Here is a 17393-nt window from a genome sequence, read left to right as displayed (position 1 = left end):
TTGGGTATATACCCAGTAATAGAATTGCTGGGTCAAATGATATTTCCATTTCTAAATCCTTGAGGAAGCACCACACTCTCTTTCTCAATGGTTGAACTAATTTACACTCCCACCAACCACTGTAAAAGCATTCCTATTTCTCCACATTCTTCTCCAGTATCTGTTGTCTCTTGATTTTATAATGATTACCATTCTACCTGGTGTGAGATGGTATCTCAATGTGGTTTTGATTCACATTTCTCTAATGACCGGTGATGATGAGCATTTTTTCATATGTTTGTTGGCTGCATAAATGTCTTCTTTTAAAGAGTCTCTGTTCATATCTTTTGGTCACTTTTTGATGGGGTTGTTTGTTTTTTTCTTGTAAATTTGTTTTAGTTCTTTTTAGATTCTGTATATTAGCCCTTTGTCAGTTGGGTAGCTTGCAAAAATTTTTTCCCCATTCTGTTGGTTGCTGGTTCACTCTAATGATTCTTTCTTTTGCTGTGCAGAAGCTCTGGAGTTTAATTAGATCCCAATAGTCTGTTTTGGCTTTTGTTGCCAAGGCCTTTGGTGTTTTAGTCATGAGGTCCTTGCCTATGCCTAGGTCCTGAATGGTATTGCCTATGTTTTCTTCTAGGGTTTTTATGGGGATAGGTCTTATGTTTAAGTCTTTAAACTGTCAGAAGATAATTTTTGTATAAGATGTAAGGAAGGGATCCAGTTTTAGCTTTCTGCACATAGCTAGCCAGTTTTCCCAACACCATTTATTAAACAGTGGATCCTTTCCCCATTGCTTGTTTTTGTCAGGTTTGTCAAAGATTAGATGGTTCTAGATGTGTGACATTACTTCTGAGACCTCTGTTCTGTTCCGTTGGTCTGTATATCTGTTTTGGTACCAGTACCATGCTGTTATGATTACTGTAGCCTTGTATTATAGTTTGAAGTCAGGTGGTGTGATGCCTTTAGCTTTGTTCTTTTTGCTTAGGATTGTCTTGGCTATGTGGGCTCTTTTTTGGCTCCATATGAAGTTTAAGGTGGCTTTTTCCAGTTTTGTGAAGAAGATTAATGGTAGCTTGATGGGGATAGCATTGAATCTATAAATTACTTTGGGCAGTGTGGCCATTTTCATGATATTGATTCTTTCTAACCATGAGCATGAAATGTTTATCCATATGTTTGTGTCCTCTTTTATTTCCTTGGGCAGTGGTTTGTAGTTCTCCTTGAAGAGGTCCTTCATGTTCTTTGTCAGTTGTATTCCTAGGTATTTTATTCTCTTTGTAGCTACTGTGAATGGGAGTTTACTCATGATTAGCCTTTCTAGCTATAGTACTAGCCCAGATTTTTACACATTTACCATTAGTTTTAACAGTTGATTTTCATGGTTATCAGGGTGACTGTTACATTATGGAAAACTTCTACTTGTTAAATCTATATGTTATTAGTAATCAAATTATCTTAATTTAATTGTGTATGTACATATATATATTTGTGTAGTTATGATTTCTATAATTATACATTATCTTTTGTGAATGTGGTTCCAATTTCTGATTAAAATGCTAAGCATGCGTACACATATCAGGTATCATTTTGTCATGTTGAACATCATATTATATATTAAATGTTAAGTCTAAATGTTATTAGCAACAAAATTATCTTACACAGAAAGTGTGTGTATGTATGTGTATATATATTTGCATAGTTATGATTTTATAAGTATGCATTATCTTTTGTGAATGTGGTTCCAATTTCTGATTAAAATGCTAAGCATGCATACACATATCAAAGCATCATTTTATAGAACATATTATATATTTAAAAATATATATTTTAGTAATAAACATTTCTGGGAAGAGAACTTGCTTCATAAGTCAGAGGTAGGTGAACAACAAAAAAAATGGAAATGGGAAAATAATGAGGATCTGGATATGAATATAATTCCAGCAAGGAATTACAAACTATAAATGTTTACTTTTTTTCTTATATTTTAGGCTCTGGGGTACATGTGCAGAATGTGCAGTATTGTTACATAGTTATAAATGTCCCATGCTGGTTTGCTGCATACATCCACCTATCATCTACATTAGGTATTTCTTCTAATGTTGTCCCTCCCCAATTCTCTCACCCCCTGCTATCCTTACCTTTGACCCCCATCCCCCAACAAGCCCCAGTGGATGATGTTCCCCTCCCTGTGTCCATGTGTTCTCATTGTTCAGCACCCACTTACAAGTGAGAACATGCGGTGTTTGCTTTTCTGTTCTTGCATCAGTTTGCTGAGAATGGTGATTTCCAGATTCATCCACATCCCGACAAAAGACGTGAATCATCCTTTTTATGGCTACGTAGTATTCCATGGCGTGTATGTGCCACATTTTCTTTATTTAGTCCATCTTTGATGGGCATTTGGCTTGGTTCCACCATCTTCGTTATTGTAAACAGTGCCACAATAAACATGTGTGCATGTGTTTTTATAATTGAATGTTTTATAATTGTTTGGGTATATACCCAGTAATGGGATTGCTGGGTCAAGTGGTATTTCTAGTTCAAAATCATTGAGGAATTGCCACACTGTCTTCCACAATGGTTGGACTAACTTACATTTCCACCAACAGTGTGAAAGTGTTCCTTTTTCTACACATCCTCTCCAGCATCTGTTGTCTCCAGATTTTTTAATGATCACCATTCTAACTGACATGAGACGGTACCTCAATGTGGTTTTGATTTGCATTTCTTTAATGACCAGTGATGATGAGCACTGTTTCATGTTTGTTGGCTGCATAAATGCCTTCTTTTGAAAAGTATCTGTTTATATCCTTTGCCCACATTTTGTTGATTTTTTTCTTGTAAATTTGTTTAAGTTCTTTGTAGATTCTCATTATCAGCCTTTTGTCAGATGGGTAGATTGCAAAATTTTTTTCCCATTCTGTTGGTTGCCAGTTCATTCTAATGATAGTTTCTTTTGCTGTGCAGAAGCTCTTTAGTTTAATTAGATCCCATTTGTCTGCTTTGGCTTTTGTTGCCATTGCTTTTGGTGTTTTATTCATAAAGTCCTTGCCCATGCCTATGTCCTGAATGGCATTGCCTAGGTTTTCTTCTAGGGTTTTTATGGTGTTAGGTCTTATGTTCAAATACTTAATCCATCTGGAATTAATTTTTGTATTGGAGAACTGTTGGGTAGATCAACTTACAAATTTAAAAACTTAGTTAATAAAGCACAAAGTATAAGTGTAAGTAAAAATGCACTGAAGAACATATTAGTGTATTTCACTGTATTACCAAAAGCAGTCCACTTGTAAATATTGTCTTCCCCTAGAGACATTTAGACACATGAATTTGTTCCATATATGGTGTGAGTCTAGATTTCTCTAGGGGAACATAGTGTTCTAAGGTTCTGATGTGCACTACAACCTCTAAGTAAGATAAAAAGAAACCAGGTGTAATCACAGGCCTATGACCTTAGATATTTTCAATATCAAATCATCAAATGTAGGGATTTCCTTCATAAGATTCCTGAGAAGTGGTCAACTGACCTCTGAATAGAAAAACAATTAAAAATTCCCAAATATAAGATCTTGTCTGGACATATTACAAAGCCCAGCCATGTAGGACAAACAAGGAATTCTGGCAATATGTATGGTGTAGACCAAAAAACCTACAACGTTTCCTACACTAAAGTGATTGCCATAATGTGATGCCATCAACTCTAGAAAGCCATCAAACATTGATCCTTCCTGATGCACACTGTTTCTTTATCAATATCCAGTTACATTTATGAATATAGTAAATTCCCTTTAATATTTGCAGTTATGATTTCTATAATTGTACATTATCTTTTGTAAATGTAGTTTCAATTTTTAATTAAAATGTTAGCCATGCATACACATATTAAAGCATCATTTTGTACATCATATAGTTTTTATTTGTCAATTAAAAACTAAGTAGGCCAGGCATGGTGGCTCATGCCTGTAATCCCAGCACTTTGGGAAGCTGAGGCAGGTGGATCACCTGAGGTCAGGAGTTCCCTACCAGCCTGGCCAATGTGGTGATACCTCATCTCTACTAAAAATACAAAAATTAGCCAGGTGTGGTGGCAGGTGACTGTGATTCCAGCAACTCTGGAGACTGAGGCATGAGAATCACTTGAATCTGGAAGGCAGAGGTTGCAGTGAGCTGAGGTCATGCCACTGTACTCCAGCTTGGACAACAGAGCAAGATTCCATCTCAAAGATGGGTAGATAGATAGATAGATAGATAGATAGATAATTTTTAAAACAGGAAGTAGGAAAGACAAAAAAATACTAAGCACAATGACAAGTGACATGGTATTCCTGTTCTGGCTTCTCTCTTTTCCTCTTTTCTAAATAATTGCTACAAATAATTGCAATTGACTTGCCTTTTAATTCTGTGTATGGTTTGTTCTTATGTGCAGAAATTTTAATTTTTTATGCAGTCACTTCTATCAATGTTTTATCTCTTATGATTTTTAAAATTATCTTTATGTCTGAGCAGCATTTTTCTTCCTGAGATCAAATTAGGCGTTCAGCCATATTTTATTATGTTCTGATTGATTGATTGATTATGTTTTACTCTCTTTTCCCTCCTACTTTCATCCCTCCTCTCCATTATAATGTCTAGTGCTAGTTTCTGTTTACCAAAGACTCACTATGAGCCAAGTATTGCAGTCAGAATTTTACGTCTTATATCATCTACCCACCAACCCTGCATATTATTATTGTTCTCATAAAAGTTAAGAATGACTGAAAACTGTGATGAAATTAAGCAGATGTTTTTTTCCTGCCCAAAACCTTTGATCACAATTATTGTGCTAGTCTCCCTTATTTGTCGTTGGTTGCCTTTTTTTGTTGTTGATTAAAAGATTTTGCACTTTTGGCCAATAGCTCATTTCAAAAATATTGTTTATTTCTGCATCTCTAAACTCTAAAATAATATCCTAACACATAATGTAACTCAGGATGACATGAGGTAGTACACATAAATCAGAGAGCACAGCTTCATTTACATAACACATATAGCTATCTTTCCTTCTTCACATTGTTGCTGTTAAGGAGTTATTTTAGATTACACGCAATTTGGTATTGGAACTTTCAACCAAACCTGTGTTTTGTTTTTCCATTTCTGCATGTTCACAAATCTCATTTCCTAGCTTCATTTCCTACATATATGTAGGCCCCAAGGTATGCTAAGTAAGCAAATTATGTTGGCTGGTAGGTTTTCAGAGGGAATTTTGAACACAAAGGATCCCTATTTTTACTTTCAGAACATGAAACACAAAGATTCTTCAGCTGAAAACAGCCTGAGTAATGGCTCTCTCAGTATCAGACAATTCTTGCACTATTTGTCTCAGATGTTGACAGGCATTAACGCTCCTATGGACCTAGATTTTTCAAAATCTCTATGACTAAGAATTGGACAAATTGTCTTGTTTCGGGTCTTGGCATAGGTGCAACTTAAGGCCATGCATCTGTCTTGATGTGTCAAGAAAATGTCCTCTTAAACAAGGTGTGGGAATTCTCACCAGCTGGCTCCAGCAAGTTGTGGGGCAATGGGGAAGGTGGGAGAGATGACTTGGCATGGAGAGTGGTGCAAAATCTGCAGTGCTAATAGATAACAGCTGGAGAAGGCAGTGAGTCATTTTATGAGGATGAGGTTAGCCATGTTTGTGCCAGGTCCGGGGACCACAGTGTCAAGTGTGGTACAGATGGCAACCTTGGAATCTGAGAATTCTAATTAAGAATGAGTAAAGAACAGGGCACTGACAGGCTGTCAGCAGAAGAGCAGAGTACTCCGACCACAAAACCACCCAGAGGCTCCCAATCTATCTTTGCTCTTTCAGAGATAATAAACAGATCACATTTTTAATTCCTGCACTTTTAGGGCAAAGTTAACCAGCATGGGCATTCAGCCCAGAAGTGGCAGCATAAGGTAAGAATTTCATTCTTGATTTTACATTCTGATGTGTGCACACGAATGCTCTGCTTCTTGCCCTAGTATCTATGGAGTAGCAGGACATTTTTTTTTAACTCTCCAAAGACACACACACACATACACACATTTAAATTGCAGGATGAATATCTGCAGTGCAGCATTTTAGAGGGAGTCCAGAGGAGGTGGAAAACCATTAGATATTATAGATCAGAACTCTTGGCAGATTGTAATATGGCAATTTCAATAAACTCATAAGTTTTTCCTTCCCATTCATCTCATTTTAGTGGATGCCCCATGCAGCCATGAGGGTCCCATGCTCTTTGAAATGAAACTAAGGGGCACTTTAAGCACAGATTTTTATTTCTTCCTTTCCCGCTTCAAACACCAAAATGTTTCTTTTATGTGTCAGTCAGCTCTTTCAGTGACTTTCCTCTGCGACACCTTAGCTCTTGTTGAATCTCTGTATAGAAATAAAAATTATCAATTAAGCCTGCATATTTGTTTTACTAGAATTATACTTTCACCTCTTTCAAAGAAGTAGAAGATTGAATACCTAGCTTTGTTATGAGCACATGCCTTACAATGATGAATTCAGTCATGGAGTTGGATTCAGGAGTTCTTGGAATACAAACAACTATGAACACAATTATTGAGAGCTCCATTCTCAAGAAGCCAAAGTAGCTGTTTAAATTCTTTGTGCATAATAGTGATGATCAACTCTAACAAAATTATCTAGGTCTTTTAAAACTTCAACCATTCAATCATAATTCCCCTTTTGTCTAAGAAAACTTGAGAGTAAAATGAGAAATTAAAAAGAAAGTCAATACTTTCTAAGACAGAATACTCAAAATAACTAAACAAGATATCTTATATGTGTTTTTTGTTCTCTTGCATTGCTACATGGAAAAAATGAAGATTTCCATGATTCATAGTTATCAAGATGGAAACTTGTGTCAAATAATAAATGCTTTTCTCTTCTCCAACAATAGCCACATTCTAAATAGTTTACAAATAACAGATGTTATCTCTTTGCCAATTTTTCCCTTTATTTTTCTTGGTATGATCCTCACAGATAGTTTCAGTGCTTCTCTCTGTGTCAATAACTTCTAAGTCAGATCCCTAATTTTGTCATCCAGAATTCAGCCTGAATTCTATTAGTCTTGTATATTTCCCCATGACTATCCCACTATCACTTCAGTCTCAGTAAGTCTGAATTCACTTATAGGCAACTTCCAGTGTGGCACCATAGGACTTCCTGTTTTGCTGGCTTTCAATGGTACCTCCATTCACCTAGTCACTCAATTAGAACAATTTATTCTTTCTGATCATTTCTCTTTTTTCTATATAGGACATTATTGGAGTTCAAAGGTACCTTTGAGAACATTTTAGTTCAGTCTGCTGCGAATTTAGGAATCTCTTTCAGAATGTTTCTGATAGATGTTAAAATAGTTGGCTTTAATTGCATACTTGAAAATATTAAAATATGAAGGTATTTAAAGGTAAAATCAAGACTCTCATACAAATACAGAATGAGAACACATCTCAAAGATTTTATTTAACACCAGTAACATGTTATAATCAGTTCAAAGTGATACTTAAAGAACCACACGTTATAGGCAAATCTAGAATGCTAAAAAGAATTTACAAGTACATGCAAAAGGAGTTATGGGGCAATAATCATTTAGGCACAACAAATTTGCACATCAATGGAAAGAATTATTTGCACGATTTTCAGTTTTTACAATTTATGTACTTAGAAAATATCTCAAAGACAAGAAAAGCTTGAGATACCCAAAAGGGTGCATCAGACAGGGTAGCCAGTAGTTTTTGTTTTGTTTTGTTTTTTCTTTGGGTCTCTTTCAAAATATTTCACAATTTTTTCTTTACACAGGTAAAAATTAAAATTTTTGTGAATGGACCATTTTCTTTTTTGACCTCAAACTGGCATAAGGTTTTTCATAATACTGAATTTTCTTTCCTATTACATTCCTCCTTGTTTTTCATGACACCTATTAGGGTAGCTCAAAAGATTTTAGATTCTCTGAGTAATCCTTCAATAGCAGGTACTATTTGTCCTGTTTGTCCTTCCTTTTTCTTTGTTAAATCTTGTCTTTTTTAAAGCTCTTCTTTATATAAGACATTTTTCAAACATCTGAATATCTGAATTAGTCTTCTTCTGTTGACAAGCTCTAATGTTCTTGTGTGTTTTTTTTTTACCCATTTCTAAGCATTAATACATGGATGTAATGGTTCTGCACTGAGAAATATTCAGTAGATTTGGGGGATGCTTACCTGCCTTGATTGGACGTTGTTTCTAATCTGTAGCTTAAAATTATGGGACCTAATTTTAAGAGAGGATGAGGATCAGTTTTGTCTATAAGCATAGCCTTCCTGATACACTGGTCCAAACATGTTGTCTAGTCCCTTCTCTACAAAACAATAAACTAATAACATCTAGTATGAATTGAAGACAGTAATAACTCATTGGGATTATATGTTAGTTAAACTTAAGAGATATGACACACCATAAAATTAAAGGTTATTTCATATATATATATATATATATATATATATATATATGTCACTCAACTTGAGTATATGCTGAAATAAAAATCCCTAAACATTTTCTTTTTTTGCCTTCATCTCTTCATTCTTTTTCATTCTTTGTTTGCTTTCTTCTTTCCTTGGTTCTTTATGTGAGATGCTTGCCAACATCCAGCTTCATGGATATACTACCTGTCCTATTGTAAAGGGCCCCATACTTAGAAGGATCCCACCCTTACTTTAGCCTCTAGTGTCACTGTCTTGAGATTATTCATACTCTTTAAAAAAGAGCCCCTGAAATTTATTTTTCCCTGGACCCAACAAATTATGTAACTGTTCTTACTTGCCAAATAAGATCTATGCCATCCTGTTCACAAACAATTGATTCCTTGATAGCTATTCTCTTCCTCTGTTCCCACACCTACTGAAAACACTTTAGAACAGTTTTCATCCATTTCCAACTAGAATGAGTGAGACACTAGCTGCCTAGCTATTCACCTAGCTATTCACTCCTCCTCTAATTTATTGGGTCACAGGACCCAGTTAATTCTTTAATGTACCTTTTTCATAATATCACTTTTATACAAAAAATCAAGACCATAGAAGCTCTAAATTTTGCTTGAAATGCTAATAGTAATATTTTAACCCTCTGATTTGCCCTTCCTTAATTCCAGTTGCTCCTTCCAAATTTTAATTTTAATTATCATCACTAAACCAAACCATGAATATATTATAAATTACTTTACTTTTCTAGCATCTTATGAAATCCAATTCATTAATTCTTCAACTATTTAACAAATATGTGCTTGGTGATAAGAACTATGCAATTAGTGCAGCAATGCAATGGGAAAAAAATCACAACTGGCCCCTATCCTCTGTAATTTACAGCTTAGAAGGTGGGACAGATTTTTAGTAAGCGATTACTCACTTGTGATGAATGTCATGAAGGAATAAAATTGGGGAGTATAAGAGAGAATTAAAGGAAGCATCATTTGCCTTCTGCCCTTGACTATTCAAACCTCATTCATAGTTCAAAACACAGAGAAACAGCTGCTTTATAAATGTAGCTTCTTTTTTCTTATCTTCCTTGCTTATAATATTTAGTCTGGTTATCCAATTCAAACCTTTTTCATTAATATTTTATTTATTGCTTCTCCAGTTAAATTGCAGTCTAGACTATGCCTTATATACATTTTTTACCCTTAAGACTCAGCTTAGCTATTACCTTCTCTAGAACTCTTACCTTACTAACCTTTTCTCTGATCCTGAACATGTATATATATATATATACATATACACATACATACATATGTGTGTATATATGTATGTATATATGTATATATACACCTCCATCTCTGTGCCCCTCTAGCACTGAGTCCAGGATATTCTAACTGATCCCTTAGCCTATTTTATAGTAATTTGATTCCTTCTTTTCATCTCTCACTATTGCATTATTTCCATTTCCATATGACTGGACTTTCTTTTATCTCTATTCCCAGTGCTCACCATGGCACCAGGTTCAGAGTAGGAGATGCTCATCAGCTTCTGAATGGATTAAAAAATGATTCGTTCTACCAAGCCTGCTATGTATCTGAATTTAAATATTGAGGAATATTCCAAGTAACGGTTGCAGAATCCTTATGTCACAGTGATTTATTACTAATTACAAATACTATGATATACAAACAGAAATAGGAGCATTTACACAATCAGAAAAAGAAAAACCCATTCTTGGTCAGGTATCTGAAAATATTCTCTAGAGACAGAGTATATTTCAATTACAATTAGTATATAATGTATTGTTACTGTTTCTTTCATTAACAGCTAATTGCTTTTAGAGTACCATCTCTGGGATGCCTTTCGGTGGGTTTGGGATCACAGCTCCTTGTAAGTAAAGATATAGAAAATAGAAGCATCCTGCATATGATATCTGGAATATAGGTAATTAATTTCCTGATGTAGGGTGTGGGACACTTAGGGATACAATCCTGCTGTATCTGGGATGGCCATGCAAAGCATCAGAGGAGGAGGAGGCAAACTTCACATACCTAATTAGCATCAAAATCCATCCCTTTTCTCCTTTGGTTTAAGGATTGCCTTCTTGAGGAGAAGAGGGAAGATCAGGGATAAGTTATTGGGATTTAAACATACGTTCAGACTTTCTGCACCATAAAAACCTTTGATGTGGTAATTGCCTAGCGTCCATAAACAGGTTTTCTCAAAGTTAAATAGATGAGCAGTAGATCATTATGATTTCATTGATAGAGTCTGATCACTATCTACATAAGATTTATTTTTTCAATAAAGTTTGCTTGTGATGATGACCTTCTGTACTCTGGAACTTCTGTTTTACAAAAAAAATTGGAGTTCTTACGGTCCTTGTCCTTCCTCAGATTGCTGCCTGTTGCTAGAAAGGACTGGTTGTGGAATATCTCGGAGGAAGCTTTCTTTTTAGAGAAAGCAATTATTTCTTCTTCCAAAAGTTTTCTCTTTTCGTCAAGCTTCATTCTCTTATCTTGGTGAAGTCTCCTAAGGTGCTCAAATTTGGCCTGTAGCTCTCTCTCAGCTTCTTTCAATATGGCTTCTTTCTCCTTTACTCGCTGCACGAACATCTGCTTCATTTCTTCTTCCTTCCTCTGACGTTCACCATGAAACTCATGTCTTTTGGCTTCATAGGTCTCTTGAAGACTGACCGGCTTGTTCTCTGGGCCCACATCTGTAAAGCCCATTTCCTCCAGTTTGCAGCGCCTGTAAAGCTCATAGTGCCTGGTATGAGTCTGCTCTCGCAGGTCCTCCATGTTTGTACAAATGAGCATTTCCCGCAGCTTTGCAAAGTCACAGTGGTTTTCATTTTCCACTTGTACAACACCCCAGGGGTACTGGCGAGCTTTGACCATCTTGTTTCCGACTTTTACCTCATCCATACTTCCCACAACAGCAAACGGCAACTGTCCATTCATTGCAGCATTGATCTTAGCAATAGTGTCATCATCTGTTGGGAACTGGTATATCTGGACGCCATTTATTTTCTTTATCACTTTGTCTATATTTGGTGAACGGCCACAGTTACTGATTTTTATGGAAAAGTACCCTCAAGCACAAGGTCAATATGTAAGCCAGAGTGAATGATATTATAAGTTGAGCATCTCTAATTCAAAAATCTGAAATCCAAAACCTTCAAAATCTGAATCTTTTTGAGCACTGACTTGACCCCACAAGTGGAAAATTCCCCACCTGACACCTTTGTTTTCTGATGGTTCAATTTAAACAGATTTTGTTTCTTGCACAAAATTACTAAAAATGTTGTATAAATTGCTTTCAGCCTATATGTATAAGGTGTATTTGAAACATAAATGAACTATGTAATTAGAGCTGGGTCCCATTGTGTATATGCAGATATTCTAGAATCTGAAAGAACCAAAACATTTCTGGTGGCTAGCATTTTGGATAAGGGATACTTAGCTTGTACCTATATATTCATGTATATTCACTGTTGTTAGAAATTTTTAAGTTGCTGTTTTGTGATGACTGAATCTTTTCTCTTGCTACCAAGCTATTGTCACTGCAGTGCATTATACCAAAGAGCACAGTGTCAGTGCCATTGAAAATACAGAACCCATTCATATCGGGGCTATCTGATTGCATTTATAGTCCAAGATGAACCTTTTTTATATATACTAAAAATTTGGGGGAATATGTTTTGGGATGTATTATAGAGCTGAAACTCTAACTTCTTAATAGTTTTATAGAACTGAAATTTTTGATGCAGTTACCCTATTGGTGATATGATCTTAAGCTTTTGTGTCAAATTATTTAACATGATGACTTCATGCTTCAGGATGCCTTATTGTGGCTGATGTATTACTGTGGTGAAACAAAATATCTTTAAAAGTTAACACATCCAGCTATATAAACCCTTTTTTTTTCTAATGAGAAAGTACCTTTGAACATGGGTGCATCTCAGTTTTCGTTAGGAAAACATTTCATTACATACTTGTTTAAACTCTGCCTTCCAGGGGAAAAATAATAAGGTTGAATCATTTTATTAAAAATATTTTTTAAGAAAATATGAACATCTGAATATTAAAGATACAAAAATGCAGATAATTCATATTTTATGTGATGTTTGCATTCAGTGCCTTACTATTCTCAACACTTTAATGATTTCTAACATTTCTTAACATTCATAGATAAATTTTCATTTTTTTGTACTTGAATATTCTAAATAAAACTGACATTTACTCTTGACAAATAAAACATCTATATATTTACTAAAAGAAAAAAAAAGATTTATTTTTTTATATCTTAAAAGAAAAATACTGTTGGTGGTTATTTTGTTTTAATGAGGAAAATAACTCTTAGCCAAGATATGATATATGTCTTTAAATATTTAAGAACTGTCACATGAAATAGTTATTTGAATTTTACAATTTGACAATTTGACTTCAAATGGGATAACTAAAATCAATAGAGAGAAGCAGCAGGAAGCTAGATTTTAAGACAACACCAAAGAAAGAGAACATTTTATTAGTCAAACGTATAAATTTGGAATGCAATTGATTCCTGAAGTACTAAGTTCTTCAGAAGTGCCCGAATAAATAGTGGTTATGTAAACCTTTAACAGGGCTATATGCATTCATATGCATCTCTTTGGGCAAGATGTATGTTAACTGTTTGCCAAGATTTCCTCCCACTCTGACAATATTTCTATACCCTTTCTCCAGCTAGTAAAGGCTGAAGACACAGTTTCTCATACTGTAAACATGGCAAACACAATGGTGCTCTTGATCATTCCTATGGTAGTTCACCCATGGCCTGGACCAACATCAGAATGTGGTTGTCCTAGTACAGGTTAGCTGCAGCGAGTTAGAAAATTGTCTGGCATAAAATAAGCACTCAGTACATGTTAGCCATTATGACTGTTGTGGGTTTTGTTGTTGTTATTTGCAGGGAAGAGCACATTTTCCAAGCTCTAACTCTTCATTTACTCAGCTGGATCTGCCAACACAGTTGAGGATAAGACTGTCTTTCTATCCTCAAAATTGACACCTGAATGCAGAAACCAAATGGAATAATGTAAAGAAAGAGTGACTGGTTATGTTAAAATGAAAAGTGTACTTTATGGTTTATGTGGTGTTTTTATATCTCTTATCTTATTTGTGATTTTTCCAGTAGCTTCATGAGAGAAGATAGGAATTATCATTCTGTCTCAGAAAACTGATAGTTGGAGGGGTTGTGTGGCATCCACAAAGTTACTTATACCCAGTAGTGCAGGATTTTAAGCCCATCTGCCCTTAGATGATAAACCCAGGGCTTATGCTAAAATCTAACCATCTACATAGCATATACATAAGCAAGAAATGGTGTGCCATCTCTAGTTGGTGTAGATGTCTTAATTCCTCAAAGTAGCTGCAAAGCAGTCCTTGGTGGGTAATAACTTCAACCTTCTTGAGAACAAAGAGAGTTTTGTTGATAAGTGAACACCATTTGACTCCTGGATAGTGAGAATAAGTCTACAGCTTTTGCTTTTTGTTATAAATAGTGGTGCTAATCATACCTTGTGGGAACTACTACTTTAAAATAATGAGGCTGAGACTTGATATCTTACTCCAATTAAAAAAAAAAAGCCTGAGTTCTGAATAGCACACATATAAATGCTGATTACATTTTTTCCTTTCCCTTATTACAGAAGAATCCAGGGGTTATTTAAATATCAGGAGAACCATATTTTTATAAATGGACTTGGAAGCTAAATATACTTTCTCTTCAGTTATCAACAAATTTTGATAAGTGACTAATACATTAGGCTCTGTCCTATTAGTTTTGTTTGCTCTTTCTCTTATTGTTTGTCAAGGGTCTTCAATAAGTTGCTTAGTATCAAAGGGCAGATCTTAAATCTTGAAGCTTTCCTCTTTGGAATCTGTTAATTCAATTCCTATCATGTCTTCCTTTGATTTTTTAAAAATATCCCCTTATAAATTCTAGGATCTCACTGCTACTCCTACACACCTAACACTCATACCATCCACATTTACCCAGAGGGAGACACTGGGGGAGGCAAGAGTGTGGAATGGTTATGCATTTAGATTCTGGAATTCCAACATCCTCTCTTTTATTCATAAGTTTAGCCAACACGTATATTCTGAGCGCCTCCAATGAGTCAGATATGTAGACATAAATAAAATTCACGATCCCTCTTCTCATGGAACATATAATTTAAAAATGAATAAACAAATAAATATATAATTAAGTATATAATTAACAATTGGAAATGTGCTATAAATGAAAAATACAGCATGGTAGTAGAATAGATCAAGTTTTTAATTTTGCCCCTTTTTTCCCATCATTTATCTAATGGAGTTCTTAACTCATTGCTGCTTCTTAATTCATTGCTGAGAAAATTAGTTAAAATGGTGTAGGTGAATGCTTAGTACAGTGTCACACACATGCATTATCCTTAAACAGTGTCATTATTGTTCATGAAAATCAGTTTCTCTTCTACACCAAAAGGCTAGAAACTCTCTTTTTGGGCAAGTATTCATTTTATCAATGAGTATTCATTGGTAATTGTTTAACTTAATTATAATCATGGTCCATTGTAGTCTTTCAAACTGATAAACATCACACATGTTTCTTAAGTAGCCTCTCTGTTCCATTATCTCAAAGTTTTGTTTTCCCTCCAACACCCTTATTTCATGAAAATAATAATCAATAAATTAAGCTTCTTGGAAGTTCCTCTCATTTCTAATTTCTGCTGTAATGGATTTTATACACTAATACTTTTATCACATATTCAAGCATAATTGTTCTTTCAGGCACTGCTTACTGTAACATATGTATATTGATGAGTTTTCAGGCATATATTTCACTTGTCCTGACAATTTATTAGATTGGCATTTGAAGAGCAGAGAGGATGCTTCAGATCTGCCAGGATCAATGACTCTCATTCTCATGACACAGCAAAGTATATTGCAATTTCTTTCGTTTGTTTTCACTCCATTTCATATGTGTAAGTGGTATTTTATTTTATAAAAGCAATTTAAGTCTTGATGATAAAACTTTACAGCAAAAAGTTGTTTTATAACTAACTGGATTGAGATAAGAAAGTCCTTATTGTTCTATTCATTCAGTGAAGCATGGTAAGTAGGATCTGGGGATCTGAAGTCAGAGTTCCTGTACCAGGCCAGGTCTCTACCGACCTGGGAGGTGTGCATGCAGCATAAGATCTCTGAATGTCAGTATCCTCATGCAGAGGATGGAAATGAGAACATCACCCACCTTGTAGCATTGTCATAAGAAATGTCAGTTAATACATGCAGAATACTTGCCTCAGCAGCAGGGACATCGAACATTGAGTACTTATTAGCAATTACTGTTGTGTATGCCAAAAATTACAGTTATGTATTCCAAACTATATTTGCCGAATCCTGTGCTAAGTGTAAGTATTCACAATGTTAAGCATTTTATTCAGCTGCTATTTTTGCCCGCGGGCCACTTGCCTTCTCCACCCAGTTTTTGTTTGTTTTTTTTTTTTTCTACAAAAATAAAATAAAATAAAACTCAGCCATTCATAAGAAATGGTTAAGCTTTCTTGGGTAGAGTTATGTATATTGCTTCTCTATAAAGCTCAAACCTTTTCGAGAAGTTACTTCATCTTCCTTCAAATTCGCACTTTTCTCCCTCTCGTCGCTATCAATCTTTCTTTGTGTGAGTGTGTTCCTTCCAAGTTTTTATTCCAGCTCAAAGTGTAGTGGAAAGAAATCAAACTTTGAAGGCTAACAGACATAGGATTGAATTTAGAATTTTCCCTCACTGGTTGTGTGGACTTGAGTCACATGGTCTTTGAATCTGAGCCTTGTTCTCTCTAAAGCGAGGATAATGCCAGCTAATTGGTTATTGTGAGGATTAGTAATAACTGTGGGTACTCAATAAATGGTATTTTTAAATTAATTTGGCCAATTTTCTATCTATACTATCTAGATTGTCACTTAATTATATTCTGGCTTATCAGTGTCCAAAAATCTTAATATGTATATGTATTAGATTTGGCTTTAAGTTTTTTGAAGAACAATTCTGTTATGATATGTACATTCTTTATGACTAGAATAGTTTGGTAAATTTGTGCTATAATTTAGGTTGACATAAGTGGCCCCTTATGAATTAAAAAATTAAAAACTGATCACATCTTTCAAAATTAATTTTATTTTTAAAAGGCAAACAAAACTCTTAGGTCTAAGATTTATGCTTAAAAATGTAAGCAACCTAGGAAGAAAAAAGCACTCATGTAACTTTATTCTCACTGGCATATAAGCGTTAATGGGAGAAGGAAAATAAAAATGAGAGTAATGACTTTTCCAATTGCTCATGTAAAGGCAATCTACCTCAAAGTTCTGCTTATAGCTAACCATGGGCTATGCAGATTGCTGAGCAATAAATCCTTGTTTACTTGTATATATAAATCTTACCTTACTATCATTCAGTTTGAGTTCATTGAGTGTCGACTATCTGCCAGGCATTGTGAGACTCATGAGTATGAGTGACACGTGTTTTATGATTATAAATAACACATGCAAGAAAAGAACAGAAATTTTGCCACGTAATAGTAATCTTATGATGAAATATTTACATGAAGTTCTTATCCAGTAAACTAGTTTTGACTATCATTATGAGTAAGAAACTTCTGCATCTCACTGAAGCACAATCTTGATTTTCCTTGAGTTTATTGTGTAAAATCATCTACCCATATTTTTTCTTATGTTTTCCCTGCCTGGAACTCAGAAGAAATGGATGAAATAAAACAATTTTATAATGGGGTTTGTTCAACATTTCAACCATGAAAATTTACCCTTTAAACACAATATATATTGGAATTGCATTAAAATTATTATAGTTTTAAATGCTGATGTTAAAATATTTTCCCTACT

At 34.7% G+C, this 17393-nt stretch overlaps 1 protein-coding gene and 1 pseudogene across 3 annotated transcripts in view; one reads left to right on the top strand and one right to left on the bottom strand.

The window, feature by feature from the left end:
* KCNIP4 (potassium voltage-gated channel interacting protein 4) overlaps nucleotides 1–17393 on the top strand; it is a 1209336-nt gene that overhangs the window by 363131 nt on the left and 828812 nt on the right. The window lies entirely within an intron of this gene.
* Nucleotides 10749–15821, bottom strand: LOC104651301 (septin-10 pseudogene; annotated as a pseudogene).

The sequence above is a fragment of the Saimiri boliviensis genome, chromosome 3 (assembly GCF_048565385.1).
Source record: "Saimiri boliviensis isolate mSaiBol1 chromosome 3, mSaiBol1.pri, whole genome shotgun sequence".
Lineage (NCBI taxonomy): Eukaryota > Metazoa > Chordata > Mammalia > Primates > Cebidae > Saimiri > Saimiri boliviensis.
Note: the sequence above shows the minus strand (reverse complement) of the source record. Positions and strands in the feature narration are given on the sequence as shown.